The sequence below is a fragment of the Vicugna pacos genome, chromosome 5 (genome assembly GCF_048564905.1).
Source record: "Vicugna pacos chromosome 5, VicPac4, whole genome shotgun sequence".
NCBI lineage: Eukaryota > Metazoa > Chordata > Mammalia > Artiodactyla > Camelidae > Vicugna > Vicugna pacos.
Window position 1 is genome coordinate 8,255,089 of NC_132991.1, and position 26,839 is coordinate 8,281,927.

General features: G+C 50.2%; 1 protein-coding gene across 9 annotated transcripts in view; it reads right to left on the reverse strand.

Annotated features, from left to right (window-relative positions):
* The window catches only part of GLI2 (GLI family zinc finger 2), a 245,751-nt gene that overhangs the window by 71,287 nt on the left and 147,625 nt on the right, over positions 1 to 26,839 (reverse strand). Inside the window, exon 1 of one of the 9 annotated variants that reach the window (XM_072960821.1) lies at positions 5,884 to 5,904. The exons of the other annotated variants lie outside the window; for them this stretch is intronic. The gene's annotated coding sequence lies outside the window, so the exon portion shown is untranslated. Of the gene's footprint in view, positions 1 to 5,883; positions 5,905 to 26,839 lie in introns of those variants that run through there. 9 annotated transcript variants of the gene reach the window in all.

The following is a 26,839-nucleotide window of genomic DNA, read 5'->3' on the forward strand; positions in this document are numbered from 1 at the left end:
AAAAGGACCCAGAGAGCCCCCTGTCCCCTTCCACCATGTGAGGACACAGTGGGAAGTGGGCACTTTATAAGCCAAGTAATGGGAAGTCACCCGACATCAAATCTGCTGGTGCTGACCTTGGACTTCCAGCCGCCAGAGCTATGAGAAATAAGTGTCTGTCGTTTGAGCTGTCAGTCTGTGCTACTCTTGTTACACAGCCTGCGCTGACTGAGACATTCTCAGAGGGAGGTAGTAAGATAAGGGAAACAGGCCATAGGAGGCAGACGGGACCTGGGACAGAGGCCTCGGGTCGTGAACAGCACTGAGATGGTAGCTGCTCCTCTGGCCAAGCCTAGCCCCACCACTGATGCACTTAACTTCCCTGTGCATCTGTAAAATATGGGTAGTGACAGGACCCAGATCAGAGGGAGACTGTGAAGCAGAGATAAGCTAATATGAGTCAGAGCTCGTGCAGGCCAGGCACACAGTAGGGCCCCAGCAGTGCTGACACGGCCACCTCCATGGACCTCCTGCCCCTTCAGTGAGGGGTGGGAGATTGGGGGGCACTCCAGGGGGACACTGGGGAGATCCCTGCCATTGTGGGGAAGGGATGAGCTGCCCATCTGTTAGGATAGGCAAGTGGGGTCCCACATTACAGACTCTTAAGACCAAAAGAAACTTGGGAGAAGGTCAAGGCTGATTAAATTTGAAAACTGTCTTGGCCACAGAATCTGTTCCAAAGAAAATAGGACGCCAAATGTAGGATCCCCCAAAATCTACAGCAGATTTGAGGCCCAGGGGACTGTGGCTCCAAAGTTGTCCCCCACAGTCCTCCAAGGAACCTTGAAGAAAGCACAAACCCAGCCTGGAGGCCTGGAGCAAAGAGTGCCCGTGTCTCTGTGCAGAGGCCAGAGTGGGCAGGTGGCCCAGGGTGGACATGCATCCTCCAGTGTGGACCCAGCGCTGCACAGCTTTACCTGCACAGACACGCCCCTGGGTCTTATTGGCCTTTGACAGGCTCACCTGCCAACTTGCATCAGCAGCTCCACGCTCTCCCATCACCGTCCATAACGCCTACTTGTCACGGGGGCATTTAGTTCTTATAGGAACATGCCTATGCCACTCCTCTTCCTGTTTCCCACAGGTCCCCAAGGTGTCACCTGCTACCCTGCTTCCCTCACCAGCATCTGCAGAGCTCTAGCAAAAGGTTTCCCCAGTCTGGTGATCCGGCCCTGCCTCCCACCTTCCTGAGTGCACCAGGAAAGCCTGTGGTCACTCGGCTGTGGTTCTCAAGGGGGCCTCGGCATTCCATCCCCACCAGGGACTGATGGCGCTTTTCCAGGCTGGCTAAGACCCTCCCTGACTCCAGGGTGTGTTCTGAGGCAAAGGCAGACAGTGAGAGTCTAAACCAGGAGGCAGAGTCTGTCATGAGAACAGCCCTCAAGCACCTCCAAGCACTGCGGGCACTTAGTCAATGTCCCACAATTGACATTTCGTTACAGATCCTTTTCATTCCATCAGTGAAGCGGGACTCCTAAGGACCACTTCTCGGGAACCTTTGTCAGTATGGTCTTGACGACCATATGATACTCAAAGGGATTCTGTTCCTTCAAACCTTCTCTACTGAAAACGTCTGCTCTGGTGTTCTGCCAGCAAGTACGGCCCTGACCTAACAGACGTATGATACGGGCCACCTGCTATTTAAAATTTTCTAGTAGCCACATTAAAAAAAAAAACCTAAATAAAAACGGATAATCATCTTAATAATACAATTTCATTGCCCCAGTATATCAAAAATATTAACATTTCAAAATTATGAATGTGATGTTTTCTTTTCTTTTTTTTTTCTCCTGAGTCTTCAAAGTCGGTTGTGTAGTTCACCTCAGTTCGAACCAGCTACATTTGAAATACACAGCAGCCACATGTAGCTTATGGCTGCCTGACTGAACAACTCAGGTCTAACGAGTTATGATTATTGAATTTCATTTTTGAATTCTAGCTAGGTTAATAAAAGTCCGATACATAAATTATGGTGATAGGGTTCCCCCTAAATTTCAGTCTTTCCTCACTTTGGAATCTAAGCCCCCCACCACCTTCTATATATGGTCACTTAAATTAGCCCATTAACAAAGAGTTACTGTTTCTTCCCTCTGATACCCCTTGCTTGCATCTATTTAAGTCACAAGGGCTCCCAGGGTCCTGCCTTCCATACCCTGATCCATCAGGGCTGAGCAGAGCACGTCAGCAGGGTCTCCCTGAATTCTGCCCTGGACTGCTGCAACCTTCTGACAAATGAGATGGTCCCCAGAAAGCAAAGCGCATGCAGAGTCGCATGGGCAGGACTGCAGAGAAACGCTTCCAGAAGCCTGGCTCTCTGGGCAGCACTGGTTCCATTTAATTCTGGACTCAACTGTCTGAATGATAGTCCCAGCACTGCCATGTCCTCTGCCCCTCCCCTGCTCCAGCCCATGACTTCCCACTGCTGGTGGCAACAGTGATTCTTTTATCCGGGGATGCTGAAGGTCCACGCAGCGGGACTGAAGACCAGTCCACGGAACCCTCGGGATAAGCACTTTCCCACTATTTCGCTGGTGGAGAAACTGAGACACAGAAAACATGGCCGGTTAACCCAACCCACTAGCCCTGAGCAGGGCCCAGAATCTTGTTTCCTAGAATAAGACTGCATAAAAGGGGCTAAATAGAAGAAAAAGAAAAACAACTCCAAAGGCTTCCTGGACATCAAAAAAACCTCTTGCAAAACAATATTTTGATGAGCTAAGTGTATGAATTAAAAGCAGACGGAGTCTACTTCCTTTCAAACAAACAGGGTTTAAAATCTAAGGGCAGACTCCCACACACAATGTGTTTGGGGGCTGGAGAAACTAGAGCTGCCCTTCCACAAACCAAAGAGCATCCTGGCTGCTTCGTCCCATTTCAATGTGCCATGGGCCCTGCTCTGTGGGCCCAGCTCCACCTCAGCAAAGGGGACGCAAAGGAGGGATCTGAGGATTGCTTGACAGGTGGCCTCCAGGTCCTGTGGTCACTGACAGAATGGAGCCCATAGCCCAGCCTGGCTGCAGCCCTCTCCTAGTCCTGCCCCACACTCTGCCCCCTAGGAATGGTTGGACAGCTTGTAAACCCCAGAAAGCCCTAGTTTCACCCCTCCCAGCCGGCTACCAGCACTCACCCTGCCCAGAAAACCCCTCGCCACCAAGCCCAAGTTCTTATCACACCAACTCGTACTGTCCTAACATGTCTCGTTGACGTGTGCCTGCTGCTAGGACACTCCCTGGACCTTTCTCCTGCCCTCTCCCCATTCGGGCAGAAAACACGCCCTCTGTACCATTTCCTCCAAGCCAGAGAGTCCAGCACCCGGCATAGAGAGGGTGAGTGAATAGATGAAGGGCTGTGTGAGTGAAGGAATGTTCTCACTATTGGAAAAGAGACCTTGAGTATGACCAATAGCTACCGATGTTCTGTGTAAATTAGTTGTAACTTAGAGAAAACCCTGATGAACAGAGTGATAGCAGACAGAGCAGCAGTAGCAGACAGAGGCTCCCCTGAGCATGTGGCGTTTATTAACTGATTTAATCGTCAAGGCATTTTGCAGATGAAGAAACTGAGGCACAGAAAAGTTCAGTAGCCTGGCGGGGGTCAGTCACACAGCTAATCAGTGTCATAGCCAGGCCTCCCAGCCATTCACAGAAATTCCAGACATGTTCTTACAGGCAGGACAGGGCAATGAGAGCTCTTCTGGGACCATGAAGATGAAATGTGAGGCCAAGGAGGAGGCTCAAGATCCTGTCCTGGGCGCCCGGCTTCCTGCTCAGCTCAGCCTGGGATGGGGCTTCTGAGTGATCGGAGCCATGGGTGTGTGACGGAGGAGCGAGAGGCACGGTGACCTGGTAAGGTCTCCAGAGTTGCAGGGCTGCCCAACTCCAAAGGACACAGGGCTGAGTTGGTATTTCCACTTTGTCAGGGGCCTTTCCAAAAGTGAAGTGAACCCCCTCAAAATGGAAGGGATATTTCCCACAGCAGCTTCCAAGCACTGCCGAGGATCCAGCAAAGTCAGGGGCAAGTCTGGGAGGGACCCGCGGGAGGGGGTTATCTGTTTTCCCCAGCTGTGTTCCCAGGGCCTGTTAATCACCCGCATGGATCATTCTGCCTGGCTTGGCAAACGTGCTGACTGGCATTAAAAATGGGCCCTTCCCCTGCTGTGGCTCTTATCACACCAACTCGTACTGTCCTAACAGCACATGCAGGGTGCTCGCAGTTAGCATGCTGTGTGTGTAATTAGGGTGGCGAGGATGGCAAAGGGCCCAACCCAAGTCCCCAAGAGCTCCTGCAGTTCTGAAAAAGCACCCACCTGGTTTTGCACTGATTAATGATGCGCCCCACTAATAGCCCTGCTTAACACAGGAGTTTGTCAAGATTAAGTAATTGCTTTCAACAAAAAAGTGTATTATCTTTAAGGCCCCACTGACGAATGACTGGTGCTGGGAAATGGGGTGATGGATGGCCGTGACTCCCTGCCACCATCCCTCCCCCATTTGCATCAATTAAAGCACAGCCCCTGATTAGGATGAGACGCCCCTGCAAACGTGCCAAGGGACAGGGTGGCTGAGGGCCCAGTCATTACCTCTGCCTCAGGCCTGGGGGTCACTGACAGGCCCCGAACTGCCTGTGAGCATTACAAACTGCTTGGATGGGCAAGGCTCCACTGGCAAGGGTGGGCCAGATGCCCCGTGGCATTAAGGCCGGACAGGACGGCTGGCAGGAAGAAACCACAGCACAGGGAACTGCAGGTGTTGTCAGTGGTCCTGAGGACAGCCAGAGGGAAACAGAAACACGGCCCCCTACACGGCCAGGCCAGTACCCGTGCACACACCCAGCAGGCCCAACATGGAGAAGTTGTCGCTACGGCTAAAGCCATGAGCTATGTCAGAAAGCTCTGCTGCCACAGGGATACAGACTAGATGGTGGTCTGGGAAGAGCCAGGATCCCCGTGTGTAAAGTGGGTGTAAATGAAATGGTGTGGGGACAAAACCAACAGGGCAGGGCTGGCCAGAGATGGTGACCACCAGACAGGGAGCTGGGAGCGGGAGCAGAGCTTAAAGTTGGGGGGCAGTATGGACACATTTGGGAAGAGGCCAGGGGCCCAGGCAGACTGGGAGCAGCAGGCGGGCTTCCTGAGTCTGGGAGGCACCTCCAGGTGATCTCCCCGTGGGACCCTCATCATCAAGTTGGCTAAAAGGTAGAGGATGTGTTTACTCCCAAGAAGGAATGACAGGGATCATGTTGCAATCCCGCAGTTCATGGGGACTAGGGGACCAGACTAGGGGAACCTCACAGCCACTCTGCTGGGGGTCAGAGCTTCAGCACAAGCCATGGGTGACAGTACAACCTGACTCCTCACACTAGGTCAGAGAAGCCCTTTCAGGACAGAACTTTGGCACTAACCTGAAACCCGCGTCTCCCCGCATCTTGCTTCTGCGGGCAGAAGCCATGCAACACAGTGCTCTACCCGGGGGTGGATTTGCCTTCCTTTCTGGGCAAAATAAGAGTCCCAAACCAAACTCCACCCCAAATCTGCCTCTCGGCCAGAGCAACACCAGCCCAAGCCAGGAGCTGTTCCCATAACATTGGTTTCCCCCAAAACCACAGCTTCAGGGCAGACGCCATGTGTGGCCCGTCGGTGGGCCGACCCAAGCGTGCTCGCATGAGTTACCCTGAGACCCACGACCAGGCTCCACGCCCTGGCTGGGCCAGGCCACCCCTGCTCCCGTGGCCAGCCCCGCTCAGGCCAAAGCTGAGTGGAGGCTGAGTGGACAGACCACCAGACCAGGGCTGGGTCCCTCCCTCATCACCACTGGATGATGTCCCACTAGAGACGCCCCTGCTCACCCCACAGTGCTGTGGGCCAGGTTGTCACGTGGCGCCCTCCGTGGACGAGAGGCTGCAATGTGCTGTCCACGCCAGCCGTCTAGCCACGCCACACCCTGAGAACATGAAAGAGGATCAATAAATGCCCATGGGGGCAGCAACCTCCATGTCCGCATTGTTCACTGCAGTAATGATAGCTTTTCCATGCCTGGGAGTCCAGTAATAAAAATAAAAATTGAATGATGTGCAATAACAAAAACTGTTTTGAGTGCTATGTCAGGCATCATTCATGTTTCTTTGCTTTTCATATCAACCTTATGTGTGTTGGGGGGGCACTACCGCTAACCCCATTCTACAGATGAGGAAACTGAGCCTCGAAGAGCATGTAACCTGTCTAAGGTCATACAGCGAGTAACAGGCAAAGAAGCATCTGAAGCCTTTTCTGTGCTTCCAGAGCCCGAGGCTTAACCACCCTCCCACTCCGCCCGTCTGCGGTGGTGGCTTTCCTATTACAGTGCGGTTGGCTGGGAAAATGGAAAAGCACAAGTTCCCGGATGCAGAAAACGCACTCCCCATGCTCTTCCCAAGAGAGGCCACTTCCCCTCAGAGGCCTTGGGAGCGTCTAGCTCCCAGTTCTGTCTTCTCCACTGTACAACCCATGTCTTAGGTCCCGGGTCCAGGCTCTGCTCTGGAGATGCGGGAAGGGAAACAGGCCAGCCCTGGCTTCAAGGGTCTTCCAGCCAGCAGGAGACACACAGGCAACAGGTGAGCAGAGGAGAGGGCCAGGAGGCCCAGAGATGAGAAACAGCAGGGTGCTCCATGTTGTCACAGCATCCACGGCAGGGGAGTGGTGAGGGGTGGGGCCAGGGCATGCCACGTCTTACACAATGTTAAGGACGCTGGACATCAGCCTGCTGGTGATGCAGATACACCAGGAGGTTTTATGCAAGCGAGTGACAGATTTGCATTTTCCATCCAAAGACAAGAAGGCTGTGTGGATGATGCTGGAGGCAAGATGATTAAGAAGCAGATCTAACCTTGGAGCAATGGCAACACTGCTGAGGGAATGAGCATTGGAAGAGACCATGACCGATGCAGGGCCAGCAGGACGTGGTGCTGAGTGGGTGTGCAGGTGACTGAAGACTGAAATTGACTCAGTCAAGCATTCTGGGGCTTAGGTGGGTGGTGGCGTCCCCAACTATGAGAGGACACACAGGAGGGAAAGGCCATTTTGAGGACCATAAAATGGATGGTTTGTGACCTGCTGAGTTTGAGATGCCCATGGAACACCCAGTGGCTGTGCCCTGGGAGACTGGGCAGTGGCTGGAACCCTAATGAGAATGAGTAGTACGAAGTGAATGTGTAAAGAGAGGTGGGGGTGGGGAGACAGAGCAGGAACCTGGGAAGCAGGGCTCTTGTCTGAGCCATCTTTTGTTCACCTGGCCCCATGGACTTTCTGACACTGAAGTACACTCTGTGAGCTGCTGGCCTGGGTCCTGGGTGCTCTGCTCCGGATCCAGCCTGCCTCGATCCAGTGAGCCTCCTCACCCACGTGGGTGTGGGTCAGGAGAGGGGAAATCAATTGTGAGACATTACCCCTGTCTCCCTGATCAGAGCTCAGGAGCCCCTGTCATGCCTACGCCTCACTTGCTCCCACCATGCTGCTGGCGCCAAGGCCCTGACCTGGCTCCCAGGGGACGCCGCTGCGGGAGGCTGAGAGGGGAGATGGCTCTGCCCACGGTTAGTACAGCCACCTTTTCAGAGAGAGGTGTGAGCCCTTCTCTGGACTGCACACCTCCATCCAAGCCAGCAGCGGGCTCATATTCCTTGTGTATCCTCCAGTTGGCAACTTGGAGTGTGGAAAGGCTGCTCACCCAGGGGCAAAGTGTGCCAACAGCCAGCTCAGGCATGAGGTTCCATTTGTGTGAGTTCACTGACTGCTCCCAATGACTTTACAAGAGAAGTAAGGTACACGGGCTGAGGCTCAGAGAGGTTAAGTGACTTGCCCCAGGTCACACAGCTGGTAAGTGGCAGAACTAGGATTGGGAAACCAAACCCTTTCCTTTTCAGGACACCCAGAGCAGGGAGGTTCAGTTCTCATTCTGTTTGGAAGCTGGGTCACTGTTGGAGGCCCGGGCTGATCTGGGCAGGCCTCTCTGCCTACTGCCCCTGGGGCTGCTCCACAGCCTGGGCTTGGGCGCAGCTCAGGCTGAAGAGTTAACATAGGCTGACTAGGGGGGTGCAGGATGAGCTATTGTACTGACCACTTGGATGGAAACTTGGACGGAATAGGGGTGGGAGCATCCCACTCCGCTTCAGTCCCTGGGAAACTCAGAGAGACAACACCACCCAGTTCACAAGCAACTGCACCACAGAGTGTGTTCAGCACCACTACGGGTCTCAAAGGGGCAGCAGAAGTCTGACCCTGCCTTGAAAACCTCTGTGTTCTGGGGGTTGAGCCAAGATAGCGGAGTAGAGGGACTCACAGCTCACCCTCTCCCACAAATACACCAAGAATCACATCTATAAACCCACTGAATCGCACAGAACACCCACTGAACTCTGGCAGAGTGCCTCTCATTTCGAAATACAGGAGGATTCTCACAAAATCCGATAAACAAGTTTATACTGTACAGCACAGGGAACTATATTCAACATCTTGTAGTAATTTATGGTTAAAAAGAATATGAAAACGAATATATGTATGTTCCTATAAGACTGAAGTATTGTGCTGTACACCAGAAATTGACACAACATTGTAAACTGTACTTCAATAAAAATATACTAAAAAAAGAAAAGAAAAGAAAAGAAAAGAAAACCTCTGTTCCCACTGAAGATGCAGGCAGGAAACCCTCCCTTCCTCAGCCTGAGCTGCACCCAAGCCCAGGCTGTGGAGCAGCCCTAAGGGCGGTAGGCAGAGAGGCCTGCCCAGATCAGCCCGGGCCTCCAACAGCGACCCAGCTTCCAAACAGAATGAGAACTCAACCCTCTGCTCTGTGTCCTGAAAAGAGGAGGGTTTGGTTTCCCAATCCTGGTTCTGCCACTTACCAGCTGTGTGAGCTTGGACAAGTCACTTAACCTCTCTGAGCCTCAGCCCATGTAACTTCCTTCTCTCGTAGGGTCATTGGGAGCAGTCAGCAAACACACAGATGGAACCTCATGCCCAAGCTGGCTAAGGCACACTTGCCCCCGGGTGAGCAGCCCTTCCACACTCAAAGTCGCCAACTGGAGGATACACAAGGAACAGCATCCACCGCTTAAACCGTGGGGTAGCCGAGCTGAGGAGCCGGCGCTTTCCCCACCAGCACTACCAGCAGCAGGCGAGGCTGAGCTTCCCCTCCCCTTCTCCTTCTTTCCCTCCCTCTTCTTTTGCAGGAACTAAGAACCCCTTTTACAGCCCCTTGCGCCGGCCCCTGGGGAGCCTGGGGCTGGCAGAAATGACTGCTAATACTTCCAGGCACATTTACTGAAACCTTTTGACACGGAGGATATTTTTATGAGATAAGTGCCCTGTGTCGGTATCAACTGGCAAGTTTCATTGCTCACATTTCAGTCCTGCAAAAAGCCTTTTTCAATCACTGTCCGTGGCAACGATAAACTTTAATGGCTGGGGGAAAGCCTGCAGCTCAGGCACTCTGTCCTGCTACCTCCCTGTGCCTCACAGGCCAGCAGACCTCCCCCCTCTCCCTGCTGGGCAGAGGGGCCCAGGCAGAGGGGCAGAGGAGGCGAAGCCATCATCCACTCCTCTGCCCCGCTTCCCCACCATTTCTCAACCTCAGGGAATCACAGCATATCAGAAACACCAGGGAGTTTAAAAGGCCAGGACCAGGATATCGTCATTCTAAGGGAAGTGAGCCAGAAAGAGAAAGAAAATTACCATATGAGATCATGTATAGAATCTAAAGAAGGCACAAATGAACTTATTTACAAAACAGAAACAGACTCACAGACAAAGAAAACAAACCTATGATTGCCAGAGGGGGAAAGCGGTGGGATGGGATAAACTGGGAGTTTGAGATTTGCAGATACTAGCTATTATATATAAAATAGATACACAACAAGTTTCTTTTGTACAGCACAGGGAACTATACTCAATATCTTGTAGTAAGCTGTAATGAAAAATAATATAAAACAAATACACGTATGTACATGTATGACTGAAACATGATGCTGTACACCAGAAATTGACACAACATTGTAAACTGACTGTACTTCAATTAAAAAAAAAAAAAGGCCAATATTCAGCCCAGTTCTGGCCAACTGAGACAGAACTTCTGGGATGGGCTCCTAAACATCACCATTTTAAAAAAGCTCCCAGGGGGATTCCTGTGGGCAGTGGGCCTGGAGAACAGCTGTGCTTCCTCTGGGACAGCGAGTCCTGGGTCGCAGCCTCGTCTTCCCCTGGCAGCCCCTTCATCAATCACTTGTATTCACATGACACCCCATCCTGCAGCCAGGAGGTGCCAGGCATGAGGTTTTCTGCTGATGGTTCTAGAAACAAACCCCAGAGATCTTGAGTTCACACAGAGAGCCAGGAACTGACCTACCCTCAGAGCCCAGGCCCCTGCCCTTCCAGTCTGAATGAGCTGTGTTTGAAATGAGCATCGGGGTAGAAGAAAGGTCCAGGGCTTCCACCCAGCCAGCAAGGTTAGTGTTCTGGTGATGAAGAATGAATGAATGGCTTCCACCAACAGGAAGCCCGCTCAACCATCTCAGCGTCGTAGGACACTGGCAGGGACAGTGCTTGGTGTTCCCCAAATGCTCACTTTCTAGAAGCACCTAGCGTGTTCCAGAACCCAAGGCAGCAGGGCCTCCATCTGTCCTTATGGTCACTCCTGGCACCACTTACAGAGCTGTGCCTACTGCCCACAGCTGTCTTCACGGAGGAACCAGCCCCTGGGACTGAGGTGGGCTGAGGACCTCCCCACCCCTGTATCACAATGCAGGCTGGTCACACACCACCCCCTTCAACGTTCCTACCACCTACCTCTCCCCATCCTCAGTCCCCGCCAACCCTACACAAGCCCCGCCTCTGCAGGCCCTTGACTTCCCTGGCCCACATGAAGCCTCCCCAGTCAGACTGTCTCCCACCGGCCCTCTCTCAGAGGTTCTTCTGTCACTGCCCCTCCGGAGCCTTTGGGAGGAGCAGATGTGGGGTCAGTAGGAAAGAAGCGGGCAGGAGGCAGCAGCCAGGAGCATCATGGGGTGGTGGAAGGCTCCCCTTGCCCTGACCATCACTGCCAGCTCTGCGGTGTCTAAGATGCAGTCCTCTGTGTCTCGAGTGTGGGCAGACTCCGTGAACCCATCCATGAAGATACATGTGGACAGGAAGACATGAAATGAAACAGAGACCCAACAAGGGCTGGACTCTCAGAGGCTACTCTGTTTCTCACGAACCCTCAGCCAACCTGTCTTCTCGGGCTGCGCCAAAGTCAAAGGTTCGAGGGCAGAAGATTGTGGGAACAGGCCATCAGAACTGGGGGTTGGATCTCAGCTCTCTCACTGAGGCCTCTGACGGGGAGGGTCACCAGCACCCAGCACCCACTACCAAGAGGCTGGTGGCCAGTTTAAAGCAACCATCTGAATTGCCTTTTCAAACCAAACCAAACCAAATCAAAACCTGAATACTTCCCCCTGGCTGTCTGGCCCAAAGTCAACCACGGAGAGCTGGCCTCAGCAAGTCCCTACTTTGCCATTCATTTCTGGTGTTTCAGTTCCCTCCCTGGCCTCAGCTTGAACCATTTATTACACAGTCTCCAAATGAACAACTTCTGCAACTTTCAAATACACTCACAAGCTCCACCTGTCCTCCCCCAGCCATCAAGGCAACAAAACTCACTTCTCCTTGGGAGATGAAAAAAAGCCCAGCATTGGGGACCAATTAAGCACTTCCTTTGAAATCATGCGAGCTGCACATTGCTGAGGGTGAACTCCAACCTCTGATGAAATAGGAACCAGATGCCAGGACTAGAGGTGCACGGAATCCCACCACCACGGCCAGGCCCCAAGAGGGATGGGCAGCACAGACCCTCGAGGGGCTCTGGCTAATGTCATAGCCCAGGTTCACGGCACCAGCTGGAATCTTAATTTGAGCCATCACCTATGACAAGAAACGCGGGCGTCCTGACAGTCCCTCACACACATCGCGCCTTCAAGCCTTCACTTCTCCTTCTTCTGTGTTTTGCAGGCTCTGGGAGATCTGGCTTAAGCTCAAATTCTTCCTCAAAGTCTTCTTTGAATACTCAAGCCTTTCTCTCCCATGCAGGGACCAGGGGGGCTGTAAAGATGTAGCCCTTGATCACTGAGTGTCAACTACTGTTAACCAGCACGACTTCTTCTGCAACGAGACTTAGGCTCTTCTTATCATGTGTTTTCTCAGCAAGCCCTCCCTAACCACATGTTAAATGGCTGCAGTGGTGTGCTGATCAGGTTAACAACCAATTCTCGCATGGGCAGGGGGAAGCAGAAGCCCTGACATGCAGCATTTGTTAATTTCCATGGTGTAAATGCTCTCACTGTGGTTGATTTCAAGCTACGGATGAGAGATCAGGGAACCGGGAGCTGGGAGACATGCAGGACTGGGCTCTCACGAGCTGCTGTGAGCTGGCTCCAGCAAGGCACCGCCAAGCTGGGTCTCTACACTCTTCAGTGCTTCCTTTAGCAAGGATTGTCGTCGTCTTCTTTTCTTGGTGGGGGGGGGTGTTTTTTCCTCCAGAGCACTTTTTTTTTTTCACTTTTATTTTGGGCAGGGGATGGGAGGTAATTAGGTTTATTTATTTATTTTTTTAATGGCGGCACTGGGGATTGAACCCCAGGACCTTGTGCATGCTAAGCATGTGCTCTGCCACTGAGCTATAACTCCCTTTTCTTCTTCTTCTTTTCTTTTGGGAGGGGGGACAAAAACATCTTGATTTCCTGAAATTTAAATAATACCATTTCCTACCTTTAAAAACAAGCAAGATTTTTTTTTTTTTTAATGAGACTACCCAATGCTGGACAGGGTGTTGTAAGGCACTCTGTTGCAAATGACTGTTAGAAATTATTTGGGAATACAGCTCAAGAATCATACTCTTTGACTCAGGCCTCTCGCCTTTTTACTCTACTCCAGGGTAAAAACCTTAGCAGTGAAAAATGGGGGCAGAGAGATTTTGATCACAGTAGAACTTATAATACCAAATCATTGTGAGCAACTTAAAAGTTGAACCAGGGAGAAGTGGTTAGACGAAGCCTAAACTCCACCTTCAAGATGATACTACAAGGATTTTTATTATAAACCATAAGAAAAAGGGCAGGCTCGCTGTTGGTGCCCCTCTGCTGAAGTCAGGTTCCGTGTGCACATCCCTTCTCCTGCAGGTGTGCGCAGACCCCTTGCTCTTCTGGTGCTCACTGGAGGTCTAGCTGGGGGCTGGGGCCGTGAAGACCCTCTCGACAGACGCTGCATCTCCACCAGAGGCCTGAAGTAATGGGTTGGCCAAACAGATGGGATAAATCAATGCCAAGGACGCTGTCACCCTAGGCAATCCCGCGCCACTCCATTTTCATGTGAATTTAGCAGCTCTGCGTGGTTTTTAAGAACCCAATTGTATCCTGACACTTTTTAAATGATGCCTCTTTACATCCAGCCATAATTTATCCTTTACTTAGGAGCAGCTCTACTTTCATAACCATTTGAGGGGGACAAAAACCCCACAGTGACTTCCCTTAATTTACAAGAGTCCACACTCAGTAAAACACGGATGACAGAGGTTTGCCAAAAGTGAATTTCATGTCAGCCGCTCATTTTGGTAAAGCTTAAGTGGCTTTATTTTGAAAGAAAATACACAGTAAAAAAAAAATGTTTACAGATTCGAGTGGGAGTGAGGGTAAGTGTGTGGGTGTGTGAGAAAGAACTCATGCTGGTACAAACCCCCAAAGCTAAGATTTATACTCATCAGGCAAAAAGGTTCTGGTTTCTTTTTTTTAACCTAAAAAAGAAAAGTCAAAATGATTTCAAATTCTTGAAAAGTCCACAGGAATCTGAGTGACCAGAGAGATGCTCTGATGAGTCGTTGCTCAAGGCACGATGCTGAACCTGGACTTGGGGGTCAGCAGATGTGGGGTCACCCCTGGGCCTCGTCCACCAAGCTGGGCAAACCACCCAACGGCTTCCACTCTTTTGATACAACTATCGTCATACATATCTCTTGGCTATTTTATCCAGGGGCTGTGAAAGTAAAATAGTCAAAGGACAAACAGCAAATAATGTTCACCCTGAGCCTCAAAGGAAGCAGGCAATGTCCTCTCGTCTCATTTAATACACACAGTGTCATCCCTCAGATTTACAACCCCAACTGTACAGAGGGGAGACCTAGGCAGCGAGCACTCAGATTCTGTACGCTGGGTCACCAAGCTAGGGGGCGAGTGGCTTTGAGAGTTCCTGGAGACAGTGACAATTGGGTTCACCAAATAGACGTGACTTTAAAATCTGGAAACTGCCTGTCTCAGGCCTTGCTGCTCAAAGCATGGTCCAGGCACTAGCCGCCTGGGCAGCACCTGGTATGTGTTTAAAATGAAGACTCCTGGGCCCCAGACTGACCTACAGATTCAGAAGCTGAAATTAGCAAGATCCTGGGGTGATGCAATTTGAGAAGCACTGGTTGAGGGGGTTTTTTCCACTAAAGAAGGAGCGAGAAAAGGCAGGAAAGAAAAGTCAGAAGCAGCAGCAGCAGCAGCAGCAGCAGCAGCAGCAGCAGGACACAGCTGGGTTCTAGCAGTGAGGGCAACTGGGCAGCAAACAATCCGGGGTCCATTTTGCATCCAGCTGCCCGGCCCTGCTGGGAACTCAAAGCAAAGCATGCTCCACCCATGGTTAGTGTGGCCCCTGGGAGCAGGCGAGAAATGCATAAGCTTGGGCATCACCCCAGACCTAGGGAATGAGGGGCTGGGGACAGAGCTCAGTGATGTGCATTCAGCAAGCCCCCGGGTGACGCTGAGGTGCTGAGAGCCAGGGCACACACTCCCACAAAGGGCCCCTGTCCCTCACAGAAGCATTTCCATTTTACCGTGGGCCAACACTTGGGTTGGACACCAGTAGGAAAAACAGCCTGCATTTGTAGTCCCTGTGCAAACTCATTTCTAAGGCATATTTTCATCCAGTACCTCATTTAACCCTCACAGCAGCCACAAGAGAGAGGCAAGGTGGGCACCAGCGTTCCTGCGCAGAGGGTGGGGAACCGAAGCCCCGTTATTTACAGGTCCAAGTGGATAGAGCCTGAGCAGAAAGCAGGTCCGTGGGATGCAAATGCCTGGGCTCCTCTGTCTGCTACAGTCACACAATTGCCCTCAGTTCACTGCAAGTTGCATCCATGCAGCAAAAGAGGACTTTCAGACCCCAGGAGCACACTTGGGGAAGAGTGGGGGGCAATCAACCCATCCACCAGCACTGGCCTTCCACAGCTGCAGCCTGAGGAACAGTGAGGCTTGGGGGAGGGTATGCGCATGTGTGTGTATATGTATGTGTATGTGTGTGTGTGTGTGTGTGTGTGAGTGAGAGAGAGAGAATACATTTCCAAAAAAGGAAGCCCTCTGAAGCAAACCCCTGAAGTGAGAAATATGTTCTCCCTCCTATCCTAGGGTGTTTGCTTCTGTATTACAGGGATCTGCAAAACCCATCTCCCACTGAGATGCCCACTTGTAAAAGTCAAAGGCACAAATGAAGCCCAGCTGCAGTCTCACTCACAGCGAGCCCGAGGCCAGAGCTGTCCTGGGGGTGCAGGAGGCTTGCCAGCCGGTAGAGGTTCCAGTTAAGGCCGCCGTGTTCCTTGAAGAGGCGTAAATGTGTCCACAGCTAGGCATCCTCCACCGGAAAGAGCAGAGAGGACGACTCTCGCCCTGGCCCCCAGCACCCTTCCAGTCTGCCCAGGGTCTGGAGGGGCCACAAGCTGGCTCTAGGTTTGCAGAGCGCTGTGCTGGTCCAGCCACTGGCGCTCCCGTCCTGGGCTGGGGAGAGAGCCGGCTGCACCGACTGGTAGCTGTGTGATTCGGGACAGGATGATTTCTCTCTCTGAGCCTCAGCTTCCTCATCTAAAGACTAGGGCAAAGACTGGGTGGTGGAGAAATGAAGCTCTCGGTGTAAAATGTCGAGCCCACAGTGGATGCTCCATAAATGCTCACTTCCCTCCCTAAAGCCGGGTTCTGCGCTCCGCTCCGGGGAGAGAAAACAAACACACCCCAGTTACGAGCAAACACGGGAACGCACGCCCCGAGTTAGGAGTCCATTCATTTGTGCTGACTGACTTCTGCAAGGGCTCCAGTTTTAAAAGCCTGACATTTATTTAGATATTTATTTTTCACTGTAAATACAACCTATGTTTACAGAGATATTTATTTTCCCCTGTAAACACGGCAAACGTCTGGTGAAAATGTAATCTCAAACTCAGAGGACTGGAGTGATTTTCTTTATGATACCCACTTAAAAAAATCTACTATCGCAGTGCATTATGCTATTGAATTTGACTCTAATTTCGAAGGAGGGGGTGGGGATGGAGACCGCATCACACAGTAAGAGAAGAAAAGATGACAGGTAAAGGGATCCTCGTTGGGAAAATAACATTGCATCTACTCATCTGAATGGCAGAAGCTGGAAAGGTAGAATTCCCCAGGGTCAGCACCAAGACCAGTCTAATTGGACATGACGTTGACACTGACCACATAATAAAATGTCACTCCACTGCGTGGAATTATTGGATGATTTCATAAAACTAGGTGAGAAAAGTCTCATAAAATTTTAGGGTCCTAAAAAGATACTCATTTTATATATATATATATATATAAAATATACATTATTGGTTCAACCTGGGAGATTATCAGTCAAAGCCACTCATTGTCTCAACAGGGAACCTGAGGCTCCAAGATGTCATCTGCCTTCCAGAGATCACAGATTTTTTTAAACAGCTTTCTTGTGGGATGGTTCCAGTACAGTAAATTACAAATATTTCAGATGTGCACTTTGATGAATTTTGATAGATGTGTACAGCCATGAATCCATCACCACAGTCAAGGCAGTTAACACTTCCATCACTCCCCAAGAGGTGCAAATTTCAAAACCCCAATTTATCCCTTCCCACCCCCTCTATCCCCTGGTAATCATGAGCTTGTTCTCTGTGTCTGAGTCTGTTTCTGCTTTGTAGATAAGTTCATCTGTGTCCTTTTTTTTCTTTAGATTCCACATATAAGTGATATCATATGGCATTTTTCTTTCTCTTTCTGGCTTACTTCACTTAGAATGATGAATGAGATCACAGAGGTTAACCGCAAAGGCTAAGGTAGCAAATTTCCTTTGTTGTTGTTTTTTGTTTGTTTTTTCCAAAATAGAGAGGGTTCTGGGATGTGTGAGTGAGCAAATACAGGCCTGACACCCTTCTAACAAAACTAAGATTTTGATTGGCTTTATTTTTTATATAAAAAATATTTTAATCTTTTATTATTTCTTTATATTGAAGTATAGTTGATTCACAATATTGTGTTAGTTATTATTTTTTTAAACTTTATTTTCCCCTCTTATTAGGAAAGTGGAAGCCTTCAGGCTCCCCAGTGGGAGAGGCGCAGCTGATAGAAGACATGATTTGCTAAAACTGCCAGGAATCTGGACAAGTGAAGGAGCAGAGCCCATGCGATTTCCAGGCGGGGAGACAGACTGAGGACCCAAAGGATGGAGCCCTATCTCCCCTTCCCCTCGCAGGAAATAAACCCCAGGACCTTCCTCCCCGAGGCTGATGCAGACAAGATCAGAACGTCTGGATGTATTTGTGACTGAGAGGTGTGCGACGGAGCAGCAGTGGGAGAGATGTTTGCAGGGCGAGGGTGGGGGAGCACCCGGATTTGGGGTAACTTAAGGGAGGAGAGCTGTTCTTCCTAGAGCTTCCGGGGTCCTCTGCCCACAGGACAGCCCCCAGGCGAAGGCGCCTCCCATCCCTTCCCCCTCCTTGCTCACACAGGCCACCTAGGACGGAAGCAGGGACACCTTCCCCCCAGCTCCCCCACAATAAGCACTGGCCCCCACTTTGACTTGTTAAATTTTTATTTTATGATCCTTTAAAAAAAACCCAACACCTCGGATCTCCTCTTCTTTTTAGTCTAAGCCATTAAACTACGTATGTAGGCATTTTTGGAGGCTGCCCCCAGCACCACATGGGGTAAGAATGAATAAACAAACCTCATCAAGTTAACTCTCGGTGACTCCTGAGTGAGTGCTTAATACTCAAGCTGGAGATGCCTTAAGAAAGAGAGAAAAAGGGACAAAGCTTCAAAAGAGTTTTGTATGTGTGGATTTCAAAGGAAACAGAGATCTGTTAACACTCCCACCTTTACAACAAAATGCCAACTGTTGGTGATGCAATTTTGCCCTGTGACCGCTGTAACCATGGCACTGGTGTCGCCTGCCTTTAAAGCCTCAGCCCTTGGAAGGGAAGGCCACCTCCTTTGTCTCTGTAAATACACGCCCCACCCCAGCATGGTCCTCTGACCTGGCTGACACTCACATCTCAAGGCTCTGCCAGGACCCACCTCACCTCAGGTAGGGAAGACAGGACCCCTCTGGACAAACAGCCTTCTGATGTCATGTCCCCATGACTCCCTATAGACTCCCCTGAACCTCAGCTCCGTGAGGGACTAGGCCTGGGGTGGGTGGCGGCTGCCTGCAGGCAGTCCTCAGCAGGGGACAGAGAGGGAGGGAGGGAGAAATCTGAGCCACATCTAATGCTGAGAGTTGTAAGACCAGTGAGGCCCTCGTCCAGACTCACCCAGGGAGGGAGACATGGAGACAGGAAAAATTAGACATTACCACTCTTGGTTTGATTAGGAACCACAACCCGAGAACCCGTACCTAGTTTAACCACCTTCTCTTGTGTGCTCTCTCCTGACCTCAGTTTCCCCATCCATATAATGGGAGGGAAGAGCCCCCTCTGTCCCACCAGGAGGTGATGAAAGAGAAGGAGCAATAACGACCTTTAGAGCCTTTTGCAAATATCAAGTTGTCAGAGCTGGAAAACCCTGGCAGCCCCTGAGAGATCAAATCCTTCATTTTAAAAAGAGAGAAAGAAGGGGGTGTGTGTCTGGGGAGCCAAGTTATTAGAAGAAGGTCTCCTACCTCCCAGAGCCATTACTTTCTTAAGGCCCATCCTCTCTCACAGAAACTTCAGTTAGAAACATGTATTTTTTATTGATTAAATTTTCACCCCACTTCTAAAAAGAAAATCACCTTCTTCCACTCCTAACATTTGACTGATCTTCCCATCAATCCATTCAGTGCCAAGTCCAGGAAGAACTCTTCTGCTCCATATTTATAGCCATTTTCAGGTTTTTTTTTTTTCATCATTATCATTGTCTTTTTCCTCCCAGTTTCCCAGGAGGCATCGCAGCTCAGGCGGGCCTGGGGTTGGGGAGGGGGTGTCCACAGACTTGTGGCCAAAGCCCCTCCTGGGGAGCCCCTTCCCTCACTGTCACAGCCCTGCCCTTAGGGAGGTGCCCACGGAGGCATGAGAAAGCAAGAAAACTGTGCTTCTCCTGGAGGGAAGAAGCAAAATGGGGGAAAGCAGATTTATCTGTGTGGGGCTTGAAGCCAGCGGATGTCCCCCAACCCCTACCTTCTCTTATTAGCAGTCTCTGAAGATGCTGAAATTCCTTCCCCTCCAATCCTTACCAGAACAGATTTAGAATCACTGAGATCGGAGCCCCCGGCTCCTATCCCCTAGCAGTAAGGATTGACCCAGCAGCAATGATCCTCTAGGAAGAGGGAAGGGAACAGAATGCATGAGCAGGAACAGAGCAGGCGCTTCTGACCCGCTTCTGAGAGCTAGAGATGAAAGGCCTTCAGGGCATAGTTAAAACCTAGCCCTTGTTAACCCAGCCATCACGTGGGCACCAGGAAGCTCTCCTTTCCAAAAGGGAGGGACATCTGTCAGCAAAACTGCATTTCAAAAATAAGCAGATGAATTTTGCGATCAAAAAGGGTGCAGATTTGGGAGATAAACAAATGCCCGGGAAGAACCAGGAAGGCAAATTAAGCGCAAAAGTAAGACTCAAACCCTTTTCAGCAAGTTGGGTTTTCAGCGAGCCATCAAGAGAAAGGAAACTTGAATGACGCCCCAAACTCAGCTAGAGCTGCCACAAAGCCCCAGGAGGACCCCCGGCCACCCCTTTGAAGACTTCGGTCCCCACAATGGGCCTCCGTCGGGCTTCAGCCTTCCGCAGTGATTAACATGCAGCGGGCTGCGGAGGAATGTGAATTTATTCTGCAGGGGAGGCTGAGAGGTGCAGGGGGTCAGGTGGCTCCTCTTTAAATCACTCTGCTGTCAGCCCCACACAATTCCTCTACCCTCAGGCTCGGTCATTACTTGGGTTTATGCAAAATAAACAGCTTTGCTAAATATTCTCCCTGGATGGCCAAATGTACCCAGAGACCCACAAAACTGTCTGCCCTCTGGTTCCACTGCTTGGGACCAGGAGTTTGGAGGTCTCCTGTCCATCTTTCCTTAGTCCGCTTCAAATTTCCTTTTCTTTTTTTTTCCTTTTTGGTTGGTTTTGTGTTTAGCCTTTCTTCTTTCTTTTTTGGTAATGCCTCCCAAGACACTGCCATGAATACTGTTAACTTATTCCTGTCTGGCTCTAACTCATTCCCTTTTACTTTCTTTCTTGAGCTACGTAAGACTTACAATCTCCACTTTTCTATAGGGGAACTGAGCCATGAGAAATCTCTTATAAACGCTTCCAGAAAGGAACCCAGCTCTTAGAAGATCCTTCGAGACAGGCTCAGTGGCGGGGGCTGCGGGCGCCCAGCGAGAATCCTAATTGTCCCCGAGCCACACACATACCCCAGGTGGGGGAGGGGAGCCGAGGGGCAGGCCCACCAGGTTTTGAAAACTACTCTCCCTTTCTCGAGGAGCTGGGTTTACTTATTCACCCTGAGCCCACCTTCTCCCCGACAGCCCCCGACACCCTCTACTTCTATCCACCAGCAAAAACAAAAACTAAAATAGAAAAGTGAAACAGGAGTTCTTACTAGCTGTGGCAACTCAGCCCTCCTCCCAAACTACTTGAGGAGAGGCGGGGCTACTGACACATCTGAGATGGTCGGCCTAAGGCTCCTTAGTTACAAAACTAATAACTGTGTGCGCAGTAGCAGGATCTGGGCTAAGCACGGGTCACGGCCCCTGTTCTGCACACGAGGAGCCTGAGGCATGGCAGACCTTAGTGATGGTCTATCCCACCTGACTTCAAGTCCACAGTATCTGCCAGAGAAGCGGCATCAACCCACCTGAAGTGGACCTGGAGACAAGGATGTGAGTGCAAGGGGTTTATTTTGGAGGGGACAGGCCACCTGCAGGGCACCAGGGACAGGCAAAGGAAGGAGGCTAACCAGGGACCTCAGCACACTCCCTGCCCTTCCAGGAAACTGGCCCTGGGGTAGGGACACTCTGGGAGCAGCGTAGACCTGACCAAGGGTGAGGGAGCTGGGGCACTGATACACTAGCTCTGCCTTGCCGTTTGTGAGGCAGGGTTGTTGGTATCAGGTGTTCACTTCCTGCCACCAGGCCAGCAGCAAAAGAAAGCCCTCAGGCACAGACATGCTGGGGCCAGGACCCACTGAAGTCACCAGGAGTTAGCAGTAAGTGCAGCACGCATGTTCTATGCCGCAAGCACTAACGATGCCAAGCATCATTAGTCAGACCCACGCTAGAACTCTCCCTTTGGTGGGGGCCCTTGCTAGCTATGAAGCACAGAGTGGACTTCATGCACCCACTTTCCTGAGGTGCAAATAGAGGCCTGTGGCCTGCCCAAGGTCCCACAAGGTTTTCCTGACTCCCAGCACCGCAAAACCAAGACTGAATGGACCTCGTGGTTTCATGGCCCAGACCTCAGCCCTTCCAGACCTAGGGGGGCTTTAGTTCATCACCTGCAGAAACCTCTCCTGAAATAAACTTCCCCCTTGTGACCCAGGAGAATCTTCAAGAGGTCAAAACCAAAGAGAGGACATCCTCGGGACTTGAGCAAAGAGATCAAATCCTCCAGTCTCTTCTCTCAGCCCTCAGTGGGGGGATAGGCGGGTAGGAAAGATATACACAACAGGACAATATTTTAATAAACACCATTCAAAGTATTGGGTTAAGTAGTCCAAGAAGGTGACTACAATTTGCATAGTCAAGCAGGAGGTCACAAGGTGAACAGTTATGCAAGATGGGGTGGGGAGGGGGCCTCAGTGGGGTCTGGAGCTGGTCACATATGGGGTGTGTGGTGGAAAGAGGGGGCCCCCAGCAGAAGGCACCCGGACCCCTGCCCACTGCTGCAGAGGCACCCAGGACCTGGGCTCCCTCCCTCTCCAGCCCTCACTTGTCCCCTCCCCGCTCCCTACGGCCCAGGCTTCGACCACATTTTGCTGGTCCCTCCATCAATACGTTTTATTTTATTTATCAAACATTTACACAGCACTCACTATAGACCAGGCACTCCCAGAAGGCAATTCGTTTAATCTTCAGAATGATCCCTATCAGGTAGGTCTCCTTGTCCTCGGTTCACAGAAAAGGAAACTGAGGAAGTGAGAGGTTGGGCAGAGCCCCCACCCTACCAGCAGCCTGAGGCCGGACAGCTGATCTTACCATTTCTGTGGGCCCCATACCCTTTCTGGGTCCTCCAGAAATCTCTGCTGACAAATGGATTCATCAAGGAATGAACACATGGACATGATCCTGGGAAGACAGTGGGAGAAAGCCATCCGCAAGAAGCAAAGGCAGGAGGTGGAACTGGCTAGACGTGAAGCAGAAGACACCCATCCTTGCTCCTCCCTCCTACTCGGCTCCCAGCTTTAGGAACCCAGCCTTTGGGGACCCTGACCCCGGCTCTACTGCTCACCAGACTCCTGTAAGTGCACATGTCCCAAGGGAAGCTTGACCCCTCGAGAAACACAAGGCTTGCTTACTCGAGAAGGAGCGACTGAAGACATATGACTTAATTCACGTTACATTTTTTAAGCTAGATTTCTTATTTTGAGATAATTCTAGATTCAAATGCAGTTGTAAGAAATAACGGGGGGTGGGGCGAGGGTAGAGCTCAGTGGTAGAGTGTGTGCTTAGCATGTGCAAGATCCTGGGTTCAATCCCCAGTACTTCCTTTAAAAAAATAAATACAGAAATGAACCTAATTACCAACCCCCACCAAAGAAAAAGAAAAAAAAGAAAAAAGATTTGTTAAAAAAAAAAAAGAAAAGAAATAATAGAGATCCTGTGTACCCTTTACCCAGAAACTATAACACAACATCAGAACTAAGGTACTGAAAGTGATACCATCCCTCCACCTTGCTCTGATTTTCCCAGTTGTACTTCTGCGCATGTGTGAGGGTGTGTATATGCATGCATGCTTGCACAGGCCACCACTTCAGTGAAGATACTGAACAGTTTCAACACCCCAAGGATCCTTCATGTGCCCTTTACAACTACATCCATCTCCCTCCTGCCCCTGCATCACCCACTGTCTTTCACCCTAACAACTACTTCTCTGTTCTCCACTGCTAACACTTTGTCATTTCAAAAATTTTATCTAAATGGAATCAGCTTGTCAACTTTGGCTTTTTCATTTAACATAATTTTCTGGATTTATCAAAGTTGGTGTGAATATCACATTTGCTCCTTTTGCTTGCTGAGTAGTATTCCATGGTACACACGAACCACACTTTATTGACCCACTAAAGGACATCTGGATTGTGTCCAGCTTTGAGTTATTACAAATAAAGCTGCTACACTATATACAATAGCCAAGACACGGAAACAACCTAAATGTCCAACAACAGATGACTGGATAAAGAAGCTGTGATATTTATACAATGGAATACTACTCAGCCATAAAAAGAATAAAATAATGCCATTTGCAGCAACATGGGAGGATCTGGAGATTGTCATTCTAACTGAAGTAAGCCAGAAAAAGAAAGAAAAATATCATATGATATCACTCACATGTGGAATCTGAAAGAAGGAAGGAAGGAAGGAAGGAAGGAAAGAAAAGAAAAGAAAAGAAAAGAAAAGAAAGAAAAAAGAAAGAAAGGAAGGAAGGAAGGAAGGAAGGAAGGAAGGAAAGGAGAGAGAAAGAAAGAAAGAAAGGAAAGAAAGGAAAAGAAAAGAAAAAAAGAAAAGAAAAAAGGAAAGGAAAGGAAAGGAAAGAAAAAAGAAGACACTAATCAACTTACCTACAAACCAGAAACAGACTCGCATAGCAAACAAACTTATGGTTACTGGGGGAAAGGGGGTGGGAAGGGAGAAACTGGGAGTTCGAGATATGCAAATATTAACTACTGTACTTAAACTAGGTAAAAAATAAATTTCTTCTGTGTAGCACAGAGAACTACATTCAATGTTGCAGTAACCTATAATGAAAAATATGAAAACAAATATATGTATGTACATGTATGACTGAAGCATTGTGCTGTACACCAGAGATTAAGACACTGTAACTGACTATACTTCAATTAAAAAATTTTTTAATTAAAAAATAAAGCTGCTAAAAACATTTATATATAAGTGTTTGTATGAACCTAAATTTTCACTTCTCTGGGATAAATACTCAAGAGCGCAAGTGCTGGATCATATGGTAGTTACTTGTTGAATTTGCTAGGAGCCTGCCAGGCTGTTCTCCAGAGTGGCCGCTGGGCTTACCCTTCCCTCCAGCAATGTATGAGTGAGACAGTCACTCTCCACCCTCTCCAGCACTTAGGGTTGTCGCTAATCTTTTACCTTAACTGTTCTGATAGGTGTGCAGTGGCATCTCACTGTGCTTTTTGCTCGCATAAATGGCTAATGAGGTGGAACATTATCTTCCCGTGCTTATTCAATGCCATCTATATACATCCTCTTCGGTGAAATGTCTCTTCATGCCTTCTGCCCGTTTTCTAATTGGATTGTTTCTTTTGTTACTGTTGAGTTTTGAGAGCATGTTATATGTTCTAGATACTAGTCCTCTGTTAGATACACGGTTTGCAAATATTTTTCTCCCGGTCTGCGGCTTGATTTTTCAGCCTCTGAGCAGGGTCTTTTGAAGAGCAAACGTTTAAAATTTCGGTGAGGTCCAGTTTATCGAGTTTTGCCTTTGGAAATCATGCTTTTGGTGTCAAAATCGTGCATCTGGCCCTGGGTCCTTAAGATTGTTTTTCTCAAAAAGTTGTGTCGTTTTCTGCTTTACCTCCACATCGTGTTTTGATTTCTCATGCTTGCCTCGGGTGAGGAAACCTTCCCTCTCCAAGTTGGGTAGTATTCTTATTCCATCTCTCCCTGCCAGTCCCCTCTGAGGACTGGTTGAGGTGGCTTACAAGTTGGTAGGAAAGACGAGATGCAAAGAAAGAGCCACTTCAGCTTCCCTGGAACATCTTAACGGGCTAAAGCAGCCCCACATACCGTCTGGCCTTGATTCAGCTGCCTTTACGGCAGGCGGGACCAGAGCTTGAAAGAGGAGAGACTTTTCCTCCGTGCCCTCCCGAGGGCCAGGCAGAAGCCGAGTTCTGCCCCCTGGGGTCTCTGAAGACCCGACCTAACGATCCCACGCGGACCCCACAGATCACTGGGATCCTTTTCACTGTACCCTCCCCGCCCCGGGGACAAGGAGGCTTGGGCCCCCCCTGGTGCTGGGCTGGCAGCCCAGCGGCCTCCATTTTACCCGTAAACGGAGAGAATGAGGAACATTCAATCCCTGCTAACTGACAGACCTGTGAATTGTTGGCCTCTCTCAGAAAGAAGGATTATTCACAAAACTGAGGTCCCAGCCAAAGGTGGCTCGTCTGCGTCACCTTGAGTGCTTCTCAGTTGGGGCCCAGGCTTTGGCTGAGACTCCTGGCCCCAAGTTGGACCCCTACAAGTGGCCTCTACGAAAAGAGGCCCATTCGAGGAAAACTGGCATCAGTGACGACAGTCAACTTGCATCACACAGTCCTGACTGGGACAAAATAAAATCCCTGCTGGTTCTGAATGCAGGCTGTGACTTTAAAAATCTGGAGGGGGTAGAGCATAGCTCAGTGACAGGGTGTGTGCTTAGCATGCACGAGGTCCTGGGCTCAATCCCCAGTACCTCCATCAAATAAACAAACAAACCTAACCCCCCACAAAAAAAAGAATTTAAAAAAAATTAGAAAAAAAAATCTCACCACCTTTCACACCCAAACCCAACCCAACTGCAGGCACATCGAGACTGAACAGCGGGCATCTTAGGGGAACGCGGGCCCGTGGTCTGCCTGTCTCTAACTGCTGCCCACCCTCCCCTGAATCTCTCGGCACAGGGTGGAAGTCTTCTGTGTCTGAAGAGGGAAAAAACAATGACAAATCAGAAGACAGAAGTGATGGTGCTGCTATTCCCAAAGGAGATTCGGAAAACTTGGGTCTTACTCCTAACACTGGGCCGTGAGGTCCCATTAAGAGAAAAATGAATCACCACCAGGCGTCAGAGATGTCCCAGAAAAACACCAAAAATAAAACCCCAAACATTTCCTGCTTCGCCAAAAAAGACAGGACAGTGCTGGATGACAGGGCATTTGGGCAACTGGAAGTGTTTACTCCGGGTTAGGGTGGCGGAGGATGGGGTGGCGGTGGAGGGGGGTGGAGCTGGGGTGGGGGGGTGGTGGTGGTGATGGCGGGGGTGGAGGATGGGTGGGGCTTCCCCGTAGAGAGCAAATGCCCTCCCCCTCCTCCCCCTGGGCCACATCCCTTCCTCCTCCAGAGGCCCTTTTCAGCATCCAGCCAGGCAGAGGAAGGCAGGTGACAGGGCAGGGGCTTAAGGGAGCCCACGCAGGGCCAGACTGAAAGAAGGCCACTCCAAATCACTTTGGCAAACTTGAACTGCGCTGCAGGCCACCGGAGCTGGCAAAAAACCAAGAGCCCGCGGGCCAGGTCTGAGCCACTGCTGCCTGGCCTCTCCCCGCCTTGGAGTGGACTTCCCGGGTCCCCGTCTGAGCGAGCAATAAAAGGGGTCT